General features: G+C 46.6%; 1 protein-coding gene across 4 annotated transcripts in view; it reads right to left on the bottom strand.

The window, feature by feature from the left end:
* The window catches only part of Tiam1 (TIAM Rac1 associated GEF 1), a 359774-nt gene that overhangs the window by 288703 nt on the left and 49493 nt on the right, over positions 1–21578 (bottom strand). The window contains exon 1 of one of the 4 annotated variants that reach the window (XM_078044521.1): positions 19102–19200. The exons of the other annotated variants lie outside the window; for them this stretch is intronic. The gene's annotated coding sequence lies outside the window, so the exon portion shown is untranslated. Of the gene's footprint in view, positions 1–19101; positions 19201–21578 lie in introns of those variants that run through there. 4 annotated transcript variants of the gene reach the window in all.

The following is a 21578-nucleotide window of genomic DNA, read 5'->3' on the forward strand; positions in this document are numbered from 1 at the left end:
TTCCCTGCCTTTTCCAATGCTCAAATCCTCAGAGAATGGAACTAAATTTATTGTTCTAATTTAAGATTTGGAACACCAGAGGACATCCTGAAGATGAGAATGGAACTGCCAAGTTCAGGAAAGAAGCTCATTTAAGGGGAAAGAGTAGAGAAGGCAGGGTAGCTGGAATCATGGAACATGTCGCTACTCCTGAGATGGTGGGGAAATCTTATGACTTTCCACGTTCAGGTTCAAGGCAGCAAAGACCATCAAAGTCAAGAAGTGCTAAAGAGGGCTGGGGATGAGCTCAGCAGTAGAGAGTGTTCATCCAGCATGCACAGGACCATGGGCGTGATCCCCACTATTGCAAAATGAAGATGGAGGGGTGGGGAGAAGAAGGAAGAGGAAGAAGAGAAGGATGAGCAGAAAGAGGAAGAGGAAGAGAAGAAGAAGGAGAAAAAGTGCTGGGAGTTCTGAATAATAACCAGATTAGGCAGTACATACAGATAGATGATTAACCTCCTTTAAAAAATTGGTAAAAATTCATAGTTGAAGGGTTAACTCGCAGTGAAGTTTAAGGTTAGATTTCTGGTTTAATTGAGCATAGGTTTGAATACCTATGCTCAGTTAAACCAGATGGATGGACGGATAGATGGATGATGGATGGGTCAATGGATAGATAGATGATGGATTGGTAAATGGATGGATGGATGGATGATGGAAGACAGTGGTCTGCTAGTGTGCAATTATACAGGCCTGCAATCAATGTTAGAGTTTTGAGAATTTGGGGGGCCATTATAACTTTCTAGCAACCAAAATTAATTGTTTCTAGGATTATTAAGTAATAATTTATAAACGAGACACAAGTAAACTTTACATTGGACAAATGGCAAATTGTCTTCAAAAGGCAATAGAAAATTTATTCATGCCTGGATGAGTCCATGAAAATATAACCAGGCTTTCTGCTGAGTCTGGATTTCTTTTATTACAGACTTGTAATTAAAACATGTTAAAAAAAAAAAAAAAAAAACCTGGACAATAAAGAAACAAGTGGGTTTTTTTCTTCAACTCCGGGCTTCCCTTATTTCCACTCCCCACCACCAGTTGTTGGACTACTCTGTACAGAAACAGCATCCTAATACACAATCCACTTGCTTTCTCATTCAAAGTCATAGTACAGATGACGGTTTTAAATGGAATTCTCTGGAGCTTTCAATATTCACCATTCATTTTGTCCAAAGCTCCAAAATAAAGTTCCCTAATAAAATATCATCCTTCCGGGGCTCGGGCTGGGGCTCAGCGGCCTCACATTTGTGAGGCACTGGGTTCAATCCTCAGCACCACATAAAAATAAGTAAATAAAATAAAGGTATTGTGTCCAACTACAACTAAAAAATAAACATTTTTTAAAAAATCATCCTTCCTGTCTGAGTTGACAACAGTTTAAAAACACCAAAATTGTGATTAATTATTCATCTCTCCCAAAACTCCAAGATAACTATTAGAGACCCAGGAAATAGGAAAGAGATTTTCCAATCCCATAGGTATGCCCTAGGAAATACAGCCCAACACCAACAGGGTGCCCACAAATGGCGGGCTTACCCTGGGGTCCCAAAGGAGTAATGTCTATATTACACACACACACACACACACACACACACAAATGAGATAAATTATTCCCGGAAATACTAAAGACTAAGGAAACATTAAAAGTCAGGTAGATTTTGAAGTAGATTTTGAAGCTCCACTACATACTGGGAGAAGAAAGTGATTTCATCAGGGACATTTTGAATCACCTGCAAAGGGAACTCTGAGCTTGCTGGAACCCACAACTACTGAGACAAGGGACAACAAAGGTATCTCCATGAGCATTAGAACTGTCAGGCTGCATATGTGCAAGTAGAGGGAGGGGTGCTCCAACCCAGTAATTATTAAGCCGTATGAGAGCCTGTGGTTTCCTTACGTAAGGGAGGCAGCTACAGACTTGAATGCTGGAGACCACAGTCCTAATCTCAGTCCAACAAATAGACTTTAAAAGATCCGGGGAAGTAGCTCAGTGGTAGAGCACTTGCCTAGCATGGTGAAGCCCTGGGTTCAATCCCCAGCACCACACAAACACACACAAAAAAAGTTGTGTCTCCTCTTTAAATGGAAGTTTTCTTTGCTATAAAACAGAAGGACTGGACTAAAGGGGCTCTAAAATTTGTAACATATTTCTATATTCTGTTTGATAAAAACTATGTGCATGGATGGATGGATGGATAGATGATGGAAGGATAGGTGGATGGATGGATGGATAGATGATGGATGGGTGGATGGATGAATGGATGATGGATGGGTGGGTGGATGGATGGATGGACATATGAGGAATGGGTGAATGGATGGATAGATGATGGATGGGTGGATGGATGGATGGATGGATGAATGGATGATGGATGGGTGAATGGATGGATAGATGATGGATGGGTGGATGGATGGGTGGATGATGAATGGGTGAATGGATGGATAGATGATGGATGGGTGGATAGGTGGATGGGTAGATGGATGGATGGATGGATGATGGATGGGTGGATGGGTGGATGGATGGATGGATGGATGATGGATGGGTGAATAGATGGATGGATGATAGATGGGTGGATGGATGCATGATGGAAGACAGTGGTCTGCTAGTGTGTGATTATACAGGCCTGGAATCAATGTTACAGTTTTAGGAATTTTGTGGACCATGACAGAAAAATTTACATCATGGAAATCAGCACCCTACAAACGAGGCCTTCTTATTAACCCCAGGAAGCCAGTTAACGAACACACCACCGATGGAAGGGGAAAGGGAAAAAAAGGGAAAGAAGAAAGGAGACACAAGGGCAATACGTGTAAGTACAAGGTCTTCCAAGGAGGCTAACACCCCAATCTCCATGTCAATACACTTAATACTGTCTCTGCCTAAAACACCATTCCCCACAGGACGCTTTGCCCAAAGAAACCACCTGTTTCAGGTAAACCATCCATGATGACTACTCTCCATTTATGGGATGCTCTAACATAGAGTCTCATGGCATTCTGTAATGACATACATCCCTGTGCCCTTTTAGGTGATACCTACAATACAGTTTGCCACTGTCCATTTAGCCAGGCCCAGGACATGACCAGCTAATTTAGGACAGCAACTATTCATTTTAGCTCTTGGTGCTGAATGGCCCACAAAGACAGGTACAGAGTTGGCATCTGTTCAATAAGTTCTGAATGAAAGCAACATTTTTAACTTCAAGACAGAGCAAATCGTTTGCTGATAAAAAGGTCCAGCCTCAAAGAAACGCATGCATCCTCTCCCAGCCCTCCCTGGATGGGAGGAGATTTTCCCAGGGCTTAAGCTTTTCAAGTCCCCTTATTGCTAGATTGAGGTTTTCCATTAAATCAGTTAACCTACATTTGTCACAAAACAGTGCAGTGTGTCACTGACCCACTTTGTCTCATTCCTTTGCAAGTCAATGACATCCACATGTCACCATGAATTGCGTTTTTAACTAAGATATTAAGTATATTTGTCCTGGATTTACCCAAGCGGGAGCCGGGAGCATGGGGATTCAACCCCAGGTCTCATGGCTTAATCCACAAACTGGCTTGAAGCAGACGGTTTAAGCTTTCTCGTCCTCAGCCACCCAGTCCAACAAAGGGAAGGCACAGATGAGGGAGAGGGGAGACAGGGAGCCACCACCCTGCCCTGTACAGCATAAAGGCAGGCACATTGGCTCTGACCTGGGGTGTGCCTACAGAGCGCATGGCTGTCACTGTTGCAAGGAAGGACAGAAGGAGTGGCTTAAAAAAAAGAGATTTGTTTTCTCACAGTTACAGAGGCTGAAAGTCTAGGACCAAGATGCAGCAGGTTGGTTTCCTGGGAGGCCCTTCTTCTTGGCCAGTAGTCAGCTAGCTGCCTTCTAGCTCTGTCCTCACACGGCCATTCCTCTACACACTCAGAGAGAGAGAGAGAGAGAGAGAGAGAGAGAGAGTGTGCTGTGGTGTCTCTTCCTCTTCTTAATAGGACACCGGCCTATGCATTATTAATGTTTGATAATGTAAACATTAAATTATCTCCAGTCGTATCTTTAAGCCCTCAATGGTGGCACTGTGTTACTGCGGCCCTAGCAAAGGAACACAGCCTCTCTGATACATCTTGTAATTCATGCTTCCCCAGGAGGAAGAGGGCTTTCCCTGTTGGCAAGGTTGGGAGAAGATACTGAGCACTCAGAGCCCAGCACCCACCGGGCTTTCTCTTCTGGGAGCCAAGCATCCTATTCCTGGGACTGGCAGCCCTGCAGCTGGGGAGGGAGGAGAGCAAGCCCCCTTGGTCCTCTAAGCCTGTTCTCCGACTAGCTTTGTCTGTAATAATGCGATATTCTGACCTCCATCTGTCTGAGTTCTGTGCTAAATTCACCAATTGGCTCTAAATTCTGGGAGAAGGAGGTGATTCATTATCACCCTTCAAGCCCCCACAGTGGCCTTGAGCCACACAGTCCCAACACTACATCATCTCTGCAAATCCCACAGACCTCCCTGTGGAGGGAAGAAATGTCTCTTGATGCTATGGTTCAACGGTGTCTCCAGAATTTCATGCATTGGAAACTTAATCCTCCAATTCCTATGTTGATGGTATTTGAAGGTGGAGCCTTGTGAGGTCATGAGGATCACATATGGTCACCTGGGTGAGTCCCCATAATGTGACGTGTGGTTTCATAAGAAAAGGAGGCAAACCTAAGCTGAACACACTGGCTCTGTCTCACCATGTGATGCCCTCCTCGGTGCCATGATGGAGCAGGAAAGCCCTCACCAGAGCTGGCACCATGTTCTTGGCCTCGTCAGCCTCCATAACTGTGCGCTACATACACTTCTCTTCTTCACAAACTACTCAGTCTTAAAAAAGAAAGTTGCACTAGGACATTTGGCCATCATTAAAGGACTGTTAAGCAGGGAAAGCCAAAAGTCCAACCCAAGTCTTCTAAGAAAAAATTCCACATTCTTCCAATAAAATCACTGTTTTGATTTATGACAGCTGGTCATATACTCAAGAAGACCTTAAGACTTAAGTGAGACCTTATGTCCAGTTAGTTACAAACTGAGCAGACCTGGTCTTTCGAAGCCAAATCGTGGTCAGCCAGGGGGAACAACTTTAGCATGTCGGGTAGAAACTAAGCATTTGGGGTTTGTTTAATGGGACTAATTCAAGTACCTTCCTGGCCAGAAGCTATAAATATGCCCAATATTCATGGACCTGCAGACTCCAACAGGCTGCCATGGAGAAAAGGAATTAGTTAGTGAGAGCACACCACTTCCCCCACAGCCCTTTCCTCTCCCTCTCTTCTCTTCTTTGTACCTACCAACAGTCTAGACCCGCTGGTGGCAGCCAGGATCATGCAGATTCAGAGATTAAGAGGTGGGAACACTTTGAAATGATTAGCTTGAAGCCCTCCAAAGGTCAATCTGTGGGACAGAACACCACTGTGATTGTTAGGGTTTAAATATGAGGCATCTGTCCCCCACGCTCACGTGTGAGACAATGCAAGACCATTCTGGGGTGGAATGATTAGGTTATGAAAGGCTTAACCCAATCAGTGCCTATTTCCAGTGAGATGGGTTAACTGGGTGGTAACTGGAGGGAGGGAAGGAGGAGCTGGAGGAGGAGGTCACTAGGGACCTGCCTTTGGAGTCTATATCTTGTCCCTAGTGAGTAAGAAGAGCTCTCCCTCTCCCTCCCCTCCCTCTCTCTCCTTCCTTGATGCCTTGTCCTGAGCTGCTTTCCTCCTCCACTCTCTTCCGCCATGATGTTCTGCCTCATCTATAGGCCCAGAGCTATGGACTGAGACCAACAGCCAACTGTGGACTGAGACCTCTGAAACCATGAGCCAAATCAACTTTTCCTCTAAAATTGTCATCAGGTCTTTTGATCACAGCAGTGAAAAAGCTGACTAAAACAGTGGTTGACTCCGTAACTGACCGGCCAGGGGCAAAGGACAGATCTAGGCACAATGGTAATGAAATTCGTTCCAGATCTATAGACACTTCTGTAGAATATAAATTCACAATAATCCACAACTCCAGAATAGGCGGTGAAGACTGAAAATGTGATTCCCCACTATCTGACTATCTAACCACAGGAGCCCAAAGTGTCACATGGTCACGAAAAAAAACAGAAAACAGAAGAAAATGCATGCTTACAATGGATCTAGAAAAAAGGGAGCTTAACAAAGCACAGCTGGAAGACTGGAATCAATGATAGGAAACAAACCCATTTCAAGGAGGTCTTTGACAACCTGGAGAACAATCCAGAAAGAAATCAGCAGGATCCTGTTTGGCCTAAAAACAAAGTCTAAGGAATCAGAGTTGGAGGAAATGGTAAAGCTGAAAGTCGAGAAACAGAGCTATAAGGAAGAGCTGTGGGCAGAGGCGCACACCTGTAATCCCAGCAACTCAAGAGGCTGAGGCAGGAAGAACGAAAGTTCAAGGCCATCCTCGGCAATTTAGCAAGACCCTATCTAAAGATAAAAATAAAAGGGCTGGGAATGTAGCACAGTGGTAGAGTACAACTGGATTCAATCCCAAAGCTGCAAAAATAAACAAACAAACAAACAAATAAATAACTAGAAGGGGGGTGAACATGACAAAGATCTTCAGAAATTTGCCTGCACTTAAGCCAACAGCAAAAGTCACCAGAAGAGGGATTTCTACTCAGGATTAGCTAAAATTAGAGATGTCTAGAAAAATGCTGAAAGGGGCTGCTTGGTGATAACCTTTTGATTGCTACACGGAGGAGGTGATAGGCCTAGAGACCCATTGGTCAGGGGTGTTAGCCTAGGAGTTGCAGCATTAAGTTGAATGAGCCATAGTGACCATCATGTCCTTCTCAGCCCAAGGACAAAACCTAAGCCAGATGCAAGGGAATGCATCAATGCCTCCAAGGTGAGCTGGGGCTCCTTGCTCGGGGACATGTCCCCCATCACACATTACAAAACTTTTTCACTCACTCCTGACACCAAATCGGTGGGGGAAGGGGCGTCCTCACACCAACTAACTCGCTAACTCTGGAAACCAGCTGATGGCCCTACAATTCGGTTAGGGTCAGCACAGACCTCACAGGCTAAGGGCTCAGTCCCCTGAGACCGCCCACAACTTAGACACCAGCTACAAATGGGGGGATCCGGGTACCCATACTTCTGCTTATACAACTACAAATTCAGGGGTTCCCATGACCCTCTCCTCAGGTTCAATAATTTGCTAGAATAGCTCACAGAATTCAAGAAAAGGATGTGAGCCAAGTATGAGAAATACATATGGCGGGGGGAACAGAGCTTGGATGCCCTCCCTGGGTGCTCCCCTATCCCAATACCAACATGGGCTCGCCACCGAAGCCTCTCTGCACCCTATTGTGCAGTGAGCTTACAGAAGTCCCAGAAGGAGGAAGTCACTGGCTGTCGGTGATGAACTCAATTTCCGGCCTTTCTGGAGGGGAGGATGGAGCTCAAAGTTTCCACCTCTGATCCCATGGTTTGATCTTTCTAAAGACCAGCGCCCATTCCAAAGCTAAGGGACCCCAGAACCAAGCAAAAGAAAAACATTCTATCACTCCAGATTCCCAAGGTTTTAGCAATTGTGTGCCAGGAACCAGGACAAGGACCAAACTCATATTCCTCATCACACACATCTTGAGATATATTCTGCACAGACTTACAGATCTGACCATCTCCTCACCTGGGCTCATGAGTCCAGCACGAGGAAATCAAGAAAGGGCTTCTATTTTCGGAGTCTGAGCCTGTTTGGTTTTGCTTCTCTGCGGTGCCGGCTTCTGGTGGGAGGTGGGAGGAGAGTGCAGAGTGGGAGCCATGAGCACAACAGAAGGGCAACACTAGAGGCAAGCTGACATCCAGGGACACACCCACCCGCCACCCATGTGCATCTGGCGAAGGGAATCGCAGGCTTGCCAGTCCCCGACTAAACCAGAAGCATCCCCAGCCAAGGCCACCCTAAGCTGAAAACATCGTGGGAGACCTTGGCAGTGACCCAGCGCCACACAAGGACTCAATATTAATAATGATGAATATCATTTATTGAGCTGCGCCTCGGCCAGGCACTGTACATGACTGATCTGTCATCATCATCATCAACGAGAGATGACGGTGTTTTCTATCTGTTAAGAAGATACAGAAGCTCCAACACCGAGTGACCTGCCACAAGCCACGGAGCTAGTAAATGAAAAAGGACAGGAACCAAGTGCACCTGCTCACGGAGTTGCCACCACATCATGTCATGCTGCCTGTCTTCCGTAAGTCCCCAGACCCAGGTTTAGAAAGAGACATTTTATAAACACAAGTGAACCTATGTAGGCTAAAACCAGCAAGTCCCCAGCAAATGCGGCAACCGGCACCAAACCCTCGCCCTACTCCTTTGTTTTACCAAGTCTGAGGTCTCGAAACCACACACGGGCAACTGTACCCCACGCATCAACCCAAAAGATTCAGTGTATAAAAGGCAGAGTGGGTCTTGTGCCAAGGAGTCGGAGCCAGTTTATTTTAGTCTCAATGTTAAGACAGCCAGCACCAGGTTGAGGCTGAGAAATGCTCCTTCTAATTAAAACTTTATTTTCAAACACATGTCACAGTTTCAACATGGTGAGACTCTTTGCTTGCTGTGTGGATTCCTCAGAGTAAAAGCAGCTGCTTCTCCTGACAGTCTCTCCCATTCATTCTGGAAAAACCAGAGGATGCCGAAGAGCTTCGCTATACCCCAGGCAGGAATGATGGGAGCCTGGGAGCCCGAGAGATCCCGAGAGGATCCGAGAGAATTGCAGAAGCAAGGCTGAGAGGGGACTCCTGCAAATGTAACAGCGTAGCAACAGCCACTTCCTGATGGCTCTGCAGACCCGGTCGAGGAGGAACCTGACCAGAGATGACATCCTCTGTACCCATCTGGTAGGAGAGCAGAATCTGGCATGAGAAGCTCACAAGCAAATCCAAAGCAGCCTGGGAAAGAAAGATGTCCACTGGACATTGATGGACAAGGAGCCAGAAAACCCACAGCTAGAGACTGCATGCTCACGTCCGCTGAAAGCCATGTTGAAACCCTCCCCCTCAAGGTGCGCATACTGGGAGGTGGGGCCTTATAGGTCATGGGTCATGAAGGTGGAGCCCCCGTGTACCAGGTTAGTGCCCTAGAGATAGACCCTAGAGAACGGCTGGACCTTCCACCACATGAGGTCACAGAAGAAGGTGGCCGTGTGTGAGCCAGGAAGGAGGTCCCCACCAGACACAATCCGATGGCACCCCCATCTTGCACTTTCCAGCCTCCAGAGCTGTGCTGTTTATTAGGCACCAGTCTACAGCCCGTTCTACCAGCTGATGCAGATGGCACCCTCCATTAAGAACACTGTACCCCAACTGTCTGTCACTCTACATATCCCCCCACACGCTGGACTCTGCAGAGGCTGATATGGTGGGGTCGGTGCACATGCCCACAAGCACAAGCTCAACACATCGATTTGTCCACACCTGCTGGCCGAATCAACACCATGGAGCTACACAGGGGATGGCCTCTGACCCAGCTCCCCTCCCAGGAAGAGACCTTAATAAAATTATAGCAATTCTTCTTAGCAAGGAATGAAAAGAAAGGCTTTGAAGAAGACTGAAAGAGCAGAGTACAGTGAGTTTTCAAATCTTCTGCCTGCCACTTTCTTACTTAAAAATCCAGCTATTAAGTCAGCCCTCGAACTCCACAGCACTGCATGTCCTATAACAAGATTCCTGCTCACCCAGGATGGGGACCCTACAGTCTGTCCACAACCCTGACTCAGCTATGGTCATCTTCTTTTTCCAAGGGTCCCTGCTATGGCTGGTCCTATAGTCTGCATATCTGTGCCCCCAAAATTCATATTCTCAAATCCTAACCCCCGAGGAGATAGTATTAGAAGTAGAAGCTTTTGGAGGTTCTGTAGTCAGCTCTTTGTTTCTATGACAAACTACATGAGACCTAAAGTACCTTATAAAGAAAAGAGGTTATTTTGGGCTTGTGGTTCTGGGAATATAAAGTCAGGGGCCTCACGGTGATACCTTCTTGCTGGCAAAGTCCCAAGGCAGAACAGAACATCACAAGGAAAGAGACCAGGAAACATGTGTCTATGTGTATCTCTCTCCCTCTGCTTGGAAAGCCACCAGGATCAATCATGGGGACTCCACCCTAGCTAATCCTAATCACTTCCTAACTGCCCACCTCCAAACACCATGGCTGGATTAAGTGTCCACCCTCTTAATACCATTAACACAGGACGATAGGGTTAAACGTGAGCAGAGGATGCCTGGGGGTCACTTAGACCATATCTGGACCACAGCAGAGGTGGTGAGACCTCAAAAACCTGGCTAGCCCTCTCCACCTCGTGAGGACAGGAAGAAAAGGCACCACCTGTGAACCAGGAAGCAGAACCTTCCAGGTGCCAAGTCACCCACCTTGACCTTGGCCTTCTCAGCCTCCAGAATGTGAGAAACAACCTAGGCTGCTCCAGCGTTGGATAGGAAGTGTCTCCCAAAGCTCATGTGTTGATAGCAGGGTCCCCAGCTCGGGGCACTATTAGGAGATGGAGGAACTTCACGAGGTGGGGCCTAGAGGGAGGAAGTCAGGCCACTGGAGGTGTGCCTTTGAAGGAGAGACTTGGAACCCCAGCTCCTCCTCTCTCTCTGCTTTCCAGGGGAAGCCCAGGACCAGAAGCTTTGCTCCATCACACAGTCCCCTGCTGAGATGTTCTACCTCACCACAGGCCCAAAGCAACAGGGCCAGCAACCATGGACTAAAACCTCTGCAACACTGACCAAAATCAACCTTTCTTCTTTATAAGCTGACTATAGGGTGTTTTCTCACAGTGATGGAGAGCTGACTAACACAAGGGCCATTCTCAGCCTCACATCTCTTAAAATAGAGAATATGCAGCGATCCAGAAACAAAGGACTGTGCTCTTGGAGGGACATTTTATAACCAAAACTCACGATACATTGCTATGTTTGAAGGTATCCCCCAAAAGTTCATGTGTGGGATACTTAATCCCCAAATGTTTCTGTTCACAGTATTTAGAGGTGGAGAGAATTTTAATAATTATTTTTTAGTTTTCGGTGGACACAACATCTTTGTTTGTATGTGGTGCTGAGGGTCGAACCCGGGCCGCGTGCATGCCAGGCGAGCGCGCTACCTCTTGAGCCACACCCCCAGCCCTAGAGGTGGAGCCTTTGAGGGTAACTAAAATATGAGGAGTTCATGAAGCCAGGGTCCCCATGATGGAATGAGTGGTTTTGTAAGGAGAGGGAGAGACCCAGCTAGATGCTTGCTCTGTCTCAGCATGCGATGCCCACCGCCATGTTACAATGCAACAAGAAGGCCCTCCCCAGATGCCGAGCAGACGCTGGAGCCATGCCCCTGGATTTCTCAGCTCCAGAACTATGAGGCAAATAAACCTCTATTTTTTTTTTTTAGATGTTGATGAACCTTTATTTTATTCATTTATTTAATATGCAGTGCTGAGGGTCAAACCCAGTGCCTCACACATGCTGGGCAAGTGTTCTACCACTGAGCCACAACCCCAGCCCCAAACCTCTAATCTTTAAAAAAAAAAAAAAAAAAAAAAAAAAAAAAAACACCCAGCCTCAGGTATTTTGTTAAAGCAACAGAAAATGGACTAAGGTATTTTCTAGGAACCTATAAAATTCAGATGGTAATCAGGAGGCAGAGAAGTGGAAACATTTTAGGTCACTGTTAAATGAGAGCCCGAGATGGAAGCAGAGAGAAGCCAAAAGGCTAATAACTCTTGGATTACAAGTCAGGTTTTAGACCTGGATCTCATGACCGTATTATCTCTGCCAGACTGTGGTACCCACCCTTGCATCAGGAAGCCAAATACAGCTCTCACATCCCCTGACCTCCAGAGTTGGTCCACTCCTGAAGGGGGAGGGGCTCTGACAGCTTGTGTCCCAGGGAGACCTCAGCAAGTCCACAACAACAGCCCTGAGTGCTGTCCACAGTCCACATGCTGGACTCTTTATCCACAGCTGTTCACGCATACCAGCCTCAGAATAAGGGTAGGCACCACCATTATCCCCAGTTTAGAGATGAGAAAACTGAGGATTAACAGGGTTTAGTCCCCTGTGCCAGGCTGCAGCCCAGCCCAGAGCCTGTTCCCTCAGCTCTGCACGGCCACCTAACCACACAGAGGTCCGCGGTCTGACTGTATGATGCTCTGACTCCAGGGACCACCTTCTCAGTCTGGTCCTCCACAGGTCTAAGCAGGAGCTGCTCACCAGCAAGCAGAAGCCAACAGCACACCCCATGCCTATCCCGCCCGATGATCATGATTCTAGATGATTCTCGCCCTCCAGCAAATGTGGACCACAGGAGGACAGGCGCCAGGGACACTGCTGACCCTGTGTCCCCGGAGGAGGACGGTGAGCCTGGGCCATCCAGCACGGACACCAAGCACCTTCCCCTCTGGATCACTGGGGGAAAGAACAAGCACCCTGATCCTCAGACAGCCGGTTGGTGGCCTCGGAGAAACCCCAGTGCCCCTCTGGAAGCCGGCCATGCCACCATCATCCCACTGCCTGGTCGGAGGCTGGCATTCAGAGCCGTGAGCAGGAAAGGTCCCCCTGTCCTGAGTCCTTCTTGGAGGTTGGGACGGGAGGGGCCAAGTGGTCATCATCAGCTCGGGCACCTGCGCCCCCTTGGGCAGCGGGATTATTAAGCACTTTGTTCAGGCTGGACAGAGTCCAGGTCCTGAGGTCCTGCTCTGAGATCCACTGTGTTCTTCCACCATCCACATTACACCGTCCACTCCTCAGCCACTGCTGCCTGATAGGTCACTTCAATGAGTTCAGCCATCGGACCGGGGGAGGGCCTCCTGCTCCCACTCCCTCTGCTGGGAGAGGAATGGAGGACCCTTCCCCAGGGGAAGCCCAGCACCAGGAGCCCCCAGTGGTCTCTGAATGGGGGGGTGGCGGAGTCTGGGGACACAGGCACTTTATCCACAGCCTCAGACCTAAGGGGAGTCACATCGCTGCTCAGACCTTGAGATGCCACAGGAGCTGGTGCCAAGGCTTCTTGCTGTGTGGCCTTTGCCAGGCTCCTCACCAAGGGCACAGGAGTCTCAACCAGGAGCTGGGCAAGGACAGGTAGTGGCCCTAAACACCACCTTAGTCCGTTTTGCACTGCCACATCCTAGTATCACAGTCTGAGTAATTTATGAAGATGAGAAATTTGCTTCTGCCACGGGTAGTGGTGCACACCTAAAATCCCAGCAACTGAGGGGGCTGAGGTAGGAGGATCGAAAGTTCAAGGCCAGCCTCAGCAACTCAGCAAGGCCCTAGGCAATTCATCAGGACTCTATCTCAAAAGCTAAAAAGGGCTGGAGATGGGCTGGGGATGTGGCTCAAGGGGTAGCCCTCTCCTGGCATGCGTGCGGCCTGGGTTCGATCCTCAGCACCACATAAGATGTTGTGTCCGCCGATAACTAAAAATTAAATATTAAAATTCTAAAAAAAAAAAAAGGGGGGGTGGCTGGAGATGTGGCTCAGCGGTTAAATGCCCCTGGGTTCGATTCCCAGTACCAACAAAGGAAAGAAATCTGCTTCTCACAGCTCTGAGTCCATGGTCAAGGAGCTACATCTGGTGAGCGCCTTTGTGCTGCACTAGACATGGCAGAAGACATGGCCTGGGGGAAGGTAAGACAGCAGGAGACAGAGCCAAACTCACTTTAGAACAATTCACTCTCTCAGTAAATAACCCATGCCCTCCGCGAGGACCCTGACCCACTCTTGAGGGTGGAGCCCTTGTGGCCTCACCACCCCTTAATATCACCACAGCAGCTAAATTCCAACATGACAATTGGAGGTGACATTCAAACCATGGCAGGTGTGGTGACAGAGCCACAGGCAGGTCTTTCTCTAGATTCTAGGGCAGGTGGATTCTGAACTTGGTCCCTTTAAGCATATACTCAGAGACTGGGATGGGGTGGTTGGAGCAGGGCCTGACCTTCATGAATGCCCACTGGCCTGGTCACCCAGGGTTTTGTCCACCATGGCTTGGACAGCCCCAGTGGGGGAAGCCAGAGGAATCCAGCACACAGGCCAGAAACCCAGGGAGAGTTTGCCCCCCCACACACCTAGATTGGTCACGTCTCAAACATGTGTGTGTGTGGGGGGGTGCTACTGACATCCATAGGACCCATCCTACAATGGACAGGACAACACCCACAAAGAATTAGCTGGCCCAAAGGTCGACACCGCCAAGTTGAACAAACCCTAGTCTAAGATACAAGTCCCTGTATTCTCCTGCTAAAAACAAGGAGCTTTAGCCCCTCTCCACAGCCCAGGGAGGTCACGGGACAGAGCTGGTCACTGCGATATGGGAGTTCATCACCTGAAATGTTAAGTGGGCAGTGGATGGAGGGGTCACTGCTCAGTGTCAGTGGCAGAGTAGTTCCAGGACCTTCCATGACACCAAAATCTGCAGATGTTCAAGTCCCTTACATGAAATAGCACAGTATTTGCCTAGAACCCACACACACGCTCCTGTGTACTTTAAATCATGCTTAAATCACTTACAACACCTAATAAAATGTAAATGCTGTGTGAATAGTTATACTGTCTCGATTAGGAAACAAAGACAAGGAAAAAAACATCTGTACCTGTTCAATACAGATGTAGGTGGGAGGGGTTAGAATATTCTCAATTCATGTTGGCTGGTAGAATCCATGGACTTAAAATTTGCAAATATGGGGTACCAACTGACCTCAGCAATCTTTGCAATTACTCCTCACAAGTATCCTCATCTCAAGTCCACAGACTGGGAAATCAAGGCATATAAAGATCACCTACTGCTCAGAAGTGGAGCTGGGATTGGAATCCAAGAAGTCAGACCCCAGTGTCAGCCCTGGAGAGAAAATACCCAATTGTGCCTCTAGCCTGTGTGGTCCTCGTTATGTACCGACAGGAAAAAACAAAAACGGAAGGGTACGAGGAGATGACAAGAGGAGAGAGGAGGGGAGGAGGGAGAGGAAAGAACAGTATATACAAGAAAAAAAGACAGCAAAAATACATCAAAATGTTAACAGCAACTATTTATAAATGGTGAAATAATAAGTAATTTTGTTTTATTCAGGCCTTCCGTTTTTTTCTCATTCTGTCAATGAACATGTATTTTATAACCAGAAAAGAAAAAAATAAACCAAGCAAAAAAAAAAAAAAATACCTGCCAAGCGTATATTTGAAGACTGTCAGCAGCACCAGGCCCCAATATACAATAATAATAACTGTGCTAAGGAAAGAGACGTGGGTGTCCGCTTGGCAGACGGCAAGGGGCACCCTGGGTCACTCCCAGCCTGGGTGACAGGGGGGATGGGAAGCCATCCCCGAGAGGGCACGGGCACAGCATATCTGTAAGGGGACCGCCCTGGAGTTAAAGGTGCTGCCTTGTGTGCCTCATCCACCTCCAGACAGAAAGAACCCAGAGAGGAAGAGCCACGGAGATGGAGGGCAGCACAGCACCACCGCAGCCTCCCCTGCTGTCTACTTCCAGGCTCAAAGAGCTGGAAGACAACTTCCAGAAAAGAAAGTTTTCCAGAGCATTACCATTTTTTCAACAGTGTCATTATTAGCTGGTAGGAGTGGGAGGAAAAAGAAATAATTTTTATCCCAGGCCTAATGCAAAAGTTTGCATTAAGAACAAGACGAAAGTCATTCTAGAATTCCCTGCAAAGTTTGCATTTCCAATTTTTTTCCAAAAGAATTTGTATATGCAGTACTTTATATTCTTAGCTTGGTGCTACCTCCCAGCACACACACACACACAAAGGACAGCCTGTAGAGGAGTCTGCTACCTGGAATCTCTTCTATTAGGATTCTCGTTGTTCATGACAGAGGAAGGTTGGTCTCCCCCTGAAGGTTATAATTTGGGGTTAGGGCGTGACCCTCTTTAGTTCCACCTTGTGTAAAATGATGAAGTGGTGTCGTAGTCATAAAAAAAAAAAAAATTCTTGCAGTTATCTCAAAGTTTCAGAATGAACGTCTGAAGTTGAAAATACTACACCTGAAAATGAACTGATTAAAAATACCAAAAATCCTTCAGAAAGGCAAGGAATTCAATGATTTCAGGGCCATCAGCAGGCCTAGCCCTATCCTTCAAAAATAATAATAATAAAATCTAAAATCCTTAACTGTCTTCCAAGAACTACCCTGGATGCCTCTGGTTGTCCGTCGGACAGGGACTGTTCAACCTCACCACCTTCGCGTGGCACACAGGCACCTTCCAGCTTCCCAGGTGAGCTTTAATCAGGACCATCATAAACCAATGGGAGCATCCTATTCCCTCTGGCCTGTGATTGGAGCATCCTATTCAGATCTGGCCATGTGACCCAGCCAAGGGATCAAGACAGGAAGCCAGCAGGCCAGTTCTGGGAAGGGCTTCCTCTGCCTATGAAAAGAGGCCAATGGAGGGAAAGCCTGTTTGGCTTTGCGCTTGGCTGAGCCTTGTTCTGCCTCTACCCAGCTGCCGACCTTGCCCCTGAGAGAGATAAGCCCAAATGGAAAGAAGTCATGATTCCAATGATATCACTAAATTGCCAAATTGACTTTGGGCCTATTATTTGAGAGACTAAACCCCATATTACTTAAAATACACTTGGCTGCATGTTTCATTCCTAGCAGCAAGAGCCATCATAAAGCGGCAGAACTCAGTAACGACCCTCATTACTGACAATTCAGGATCTTACCAATTTTATTTTATTTATTTATTTATTTTTGTTTCATTTGTTCATTTTTGCAGTACAGGAGATGGAAACAGGGCCTCGCACACACTAGGCAAACACTTTACCACGGACCCACACCCCCAGCTTATTCTGTTTTGAGACAGGGTCTCCCTAACTCAAAAATTTGCCCAATCTGCTGTCCTTATATTTTGGATCCTACTGCCTCAGCCTCATGAGTAGCTAAGATTTACAGGTATGTGCAACCATCTCAGGCTCCTTCATACATTTTAAATCTGAAAGAGTATGTGTCAGACTGTTTGGGCCATATCCCCGCAAGACAAGGGGCGGACAGTTGACTTCACAATGTCTCCCTGTCAGTGCCAACCTGTTCCCCAGCTCTCCCCGCTCCACACCCTATTATGTCACTGTAAGGGCAAGTGAAGCGACTGATGTCCTTTAAGGAACACGGGCACAGTGTAGAAGAAGGATGTTTTATGGCCACCGAGAGGAGTGAGGAAAGCCAGGACCCCAAAGATCCCTTCATTTAAGCAATTGATACACTGCCAACTGCTGAAAGTCAGCCCTGAATTTAGACCTTAAAGACTGATTGATGGGTCTGCAAGACTTTAGAAAAGAAAATCCTCCAAAGCAATTTTTTTTTTCAAGCCATTGAAATTGGTGGGGAACACAAGGAGTAGATAAGAGTACATAAATCATCTTGTTAGAGATATGAATTTCATGTAGGACTCTCTATTCTCAGAAAACTGACATAAACAAATGATAACACGATTTGACTGGATAGAAAATGGCTCTGCTATGTGCCCTCAAGTCTGTTCCCCAATAACAACTTCTTAAGGCTACATAAGCATTACAAATAATTACTGTTATAAAAATGCACACGCATGATAATGTTAAATTAAAAAAAAAATTCGTCTATCACATTGCATGTATGATTCCTCTAAAGAGTCCTATACGCTCAATGAAAAGAAGGAAATCTGAACAGATAAAGATCCTTAAGATGTGTTTTAATAATCTTGCCCGCTTAATGAAGTTGATAGTTAAAACATGCATCTTTAAATGAGGTTGCTGAAGTTGAAATAATGAATACATGCACGTTCCCAGATATTTGCAGTACTAGAAACAGTAGATTCACAAAAATAGATTCACCAAAAAAAAAAAAAACACTCAGCGGCTCCTTACCTTTATCAACTTCAAACCTGCAAATATCTGAGAGCCAACAACATGCCAAGAACAGAGCAGACTGTGCAAAGAAGTCACTATGTTTCAGATACAACCTAGAGGCCTCTCATCAATTCTTTCTGGAACATGGGAAACGAGAGAAAGTGGGAAAGAGAATGAATTTCAACCTTCTAAGAGTCTGTAATCTAATTTATATAATCTAATTAGGAGAGAGGAATATGTGAAGGGGAGACACAGCACACAACCGACCAACGATCCAAACTGACACAAAACGAGAGGGTTTTACATGAGGGATGAGATCTCCCCCAGAGCTTTGGGAAAGGCTCTGTGGGAAAGGTGGCATTGGGAATGGACCCTTAGGCATGGAAGGAACCAAGCGCGTGACATTTTCAGAGGGCAGCCACAACTGAAGCAAAGGCAAAGGACAGAAAAGTTGAAGAATTTTGAAATCAGTGCTCGGTGTCAAGCTGGGCTGCAGTCCAAGGCAGACACAGGCCAATCAAGGGTCAAATGAAGAGACAGATGATAACACCCGACATTCTAGATGCCAGGCTGAGGCCCTGCCTTGGTTTGACAGGCCTTGCGGGGTCAGGAGAAGTCTGGGCTGGCAGTGACACATCAGAGCTACGCTTCAGAAGAAAAGCAAATCCCGCAGCAGCCCGTGAGATGGCCTGGAGTCAGAGGAGGCACCAGCCAGAGGACCCTGCAGTAACTCGGGGCAGAAGACAGGAGTGTGTACCCAGGGCCGGCGGACAGTGGGTGCAGCGTGGGCAGCTTCACAAATATTTTTAAACGCATTCGTTTTCTTGTGGGCAGGAATTGGACCTGGTTCATTTCTGTAGCCTCTGCAGGCTCTGAACATACAGTGGACACTGACAATGCTGGTCCTCCAGCCCCCTCCTTCCTCTCCAAGTGATCCTGTCCAAGGAGCAGAGAAATGAAGCACCAAGGGTCAAGGCAATTCCTCCCTGCCCCCACTCCCAGCCAAGAAAACCCTTTCCCCTGCGCACACGAGGGAAGTACAGAAGCTCAACAGACACTTCAGGGAAGGCCAAGTGGAAAAAGGGCTTGATAAGAAAAAAAAAACTAAGGTGCTTCGCCCTCTCTGTGCCTCTAAGGGAAAAGTTGACCAGTCCTAAAAATCAACAAAAATGTATACTCACATAAAACATAAAATAGGACTAGGAGAAACGTGCCATGGAAGTGCAGCAAGATTGAAGGTCCTCTGGTACGTGCAAGGCTGTCCTTGTTCTTAGGCATGACACGTGAAGTACTTAGGCAGCAGAGGGACATGATGTTGCCAATGTTCTCTAAATTAGGTCAGGAAAAAAGCCAAGCGCGCGTGCGCATTGTGTGTGTAAGTGCGTGTATATATAAATGCATGTGAGGATAAATGTGTTGGGTGTAAATGTGTGGGGGATATATTTATATACATGGAGAGATAATTATAAAGCAAATAGGACAAAATGCAAAGAACTGGTAGTTTGGAGTAAAGGCTGTATATCTTAGTCCATTTATGCTGCTACAATGAAACACCACTGGGTAATTCATAAAAAACACAAAATTTATTTCCTTGCACTTCTAGAGACCGGGAAGTCTAAGATCAAGGTAGCAACAGACCCAGTGAGGTAAGGGCTGCTCTCTGGGTCTGAGACCCATCTTGGTGCTGCAGCCTCTGCAAGAAGGAACGCTGAGTCCTCACATGGTAGAAAGCAGAAAGGCAAGCAGCTCTGTGTTGCCTGAAGCCCCTATAAAGACCTTCCACGAGGTGCTTTGTCACTTCTTAAGGGCCCCACTTCATACATCACAATAGCCACACCTCAATACTGGAAGGTAAAGATTCAAACCAGAGCAGTGTACAAAGGGTTTTTTTAACACTATTCTTGCGGGGCTGAGGATGCAGTTCAGTGGTAGTGTACCTACCAAGCTTGCACAAGGCTGTGGATTCCATCCCCAGTACTGGGGAGAAAAGAAAGTGCATACTATTCTTGCAACTTTTCAGTAAGTTCAAAATAATACCACATCAAATAGTTACAAGAGTGAGGAAGCTATTTATAGACTGAAAAGATCTTTAAAATACTCTGGGAAAAAAACAGTGATGCAGAATTGGATATGCAGAATATTACCATTTGTATGATAAGTGGAGAGGAAAAGGGGGAAGATATATATGGACATAGATATGCAGTTACTTGTAAATTATATAACTGTGATGGCACATAAAATACTGGCAACATAAACAGAAGTGAGTCTGTATTGTGTATTTGGGGAGTTCAAAACCCAATTGAGTCGAATGTATGAAAGATGATATGTCTTGAGCTCTGTAATGTTTTGAACAATCAATAAAAAAAAAAAAATCAAAAAAAAAAAATACTGGCAACATAAGTCGCCTCTTTGGAGGGGACCAGGGTAGTTGAGTGACAGAAGGAAGAGAGACTTTTTGTTACAAACCTTTACGGATATTTTGAATTTTTAGCCCTGTGAATATATGGTATATTCAAAGTATAAGTACACAATATGAAATTACTTTGAAAAAATGTTAAAGGAAAATAATAATACAAACAGACATTTCGGGGTGGTTTAGGCCAAAGAAACATAAGAACTAGAATAAAAGCCACTTGGCCAGGTTTTGCACAGATGTGACCCCATGGGCCTCAGTGTATGAAGTGCTGCCTATTTAGAAAGAGATTATCCCAAACAAGTAAAGGGGGGGGGGGGCTTGGAAAGGTACATTCTATCAAGTTTCAGCTTAAATGGGATAGAACTTTCCCATAAAATAACTTTTGTGATTAACTTACAACAAAACGATTCCCCATATCCCTGATCCCTGAGCAGATATTGCTTGTTCTGAGATTTAACAACTGACGCACCGGTACATCTGTCCTCCGTCTGACTGCCACAAGCTACTAAGCCCTGGAAAAGCAGTCCTGCACGTTGGTGGAGAGCCATTCCTTCACAAGAGAGGCCCAAATACAAAGGGCATGGTGGCAGCCACCTTCCCTTGGAGAGAGTGGCCAACAAGCCACTTGTCACTCTCACTGAAGAAGAAAAATCTTGGATCTGTGCGATATTTTTAAGAGTCTTCCAAGATAATCATAGATGGTTCCAGTGAGTGGCAATTGAGAATGGGGAAATAAACCTTCCCTCCAGCCTTGAATCACCAGGGGGAACTGCGCAAGTCCTCAGCCAATGCTAGAAAGGCAACAAGATCTCGCTGTCTGGAGAAGCCATTGAGAAGGTGGCAAGCCCATCTGGCCTTCCAGGTGTCAGAACTCCCGGCAGAGGACTGCTCTCTCCCCTGGGGAAGCCCACGGCTGCTCTTGCAGCCCCACAGTCCGGGATCCATTCCTCTGTCTCCAGCGTTTGGGGGAGCGTTCAGTCGGGCATGTTTGTGTGTAGGGCTGAAAGGCCAAGTGCACTACATCAGAAATGTGATTGATGTTCCCATTTGGAAAAGGGTCAGGGGAGAGTTAGAAGGCAGGATGCAGGTGAGAAAGAGGATCCGCCTCCCCAAGAACTTGAAGATAATGAGGTGTGTTTTATTTAACTGAACATTGCCTCCATGGGTGAGCAAGCAAAGCCCTGGGAAGACAGAGCTAAGGAGCTTCCCATCCAACAGAGGGAGACAAATATCCGAAACAAG

The sequence above is a fragment of the Ictidomys tridecemlineatus genome, chromosome 3 (assembly GCF_052094955.1).
Source record: "Ictidomys tridecemlineatus isolate mIctTri1 chromosome 3, mIctTri1.hap1, whole genome shotgun sequence".
Lineage (NCBI taxonomy): Eukaryota > Metazoa > Chordata > Mammalia > Rodentia > Sciuridae > Ictidomys > Ictidomys tridecemlineatus.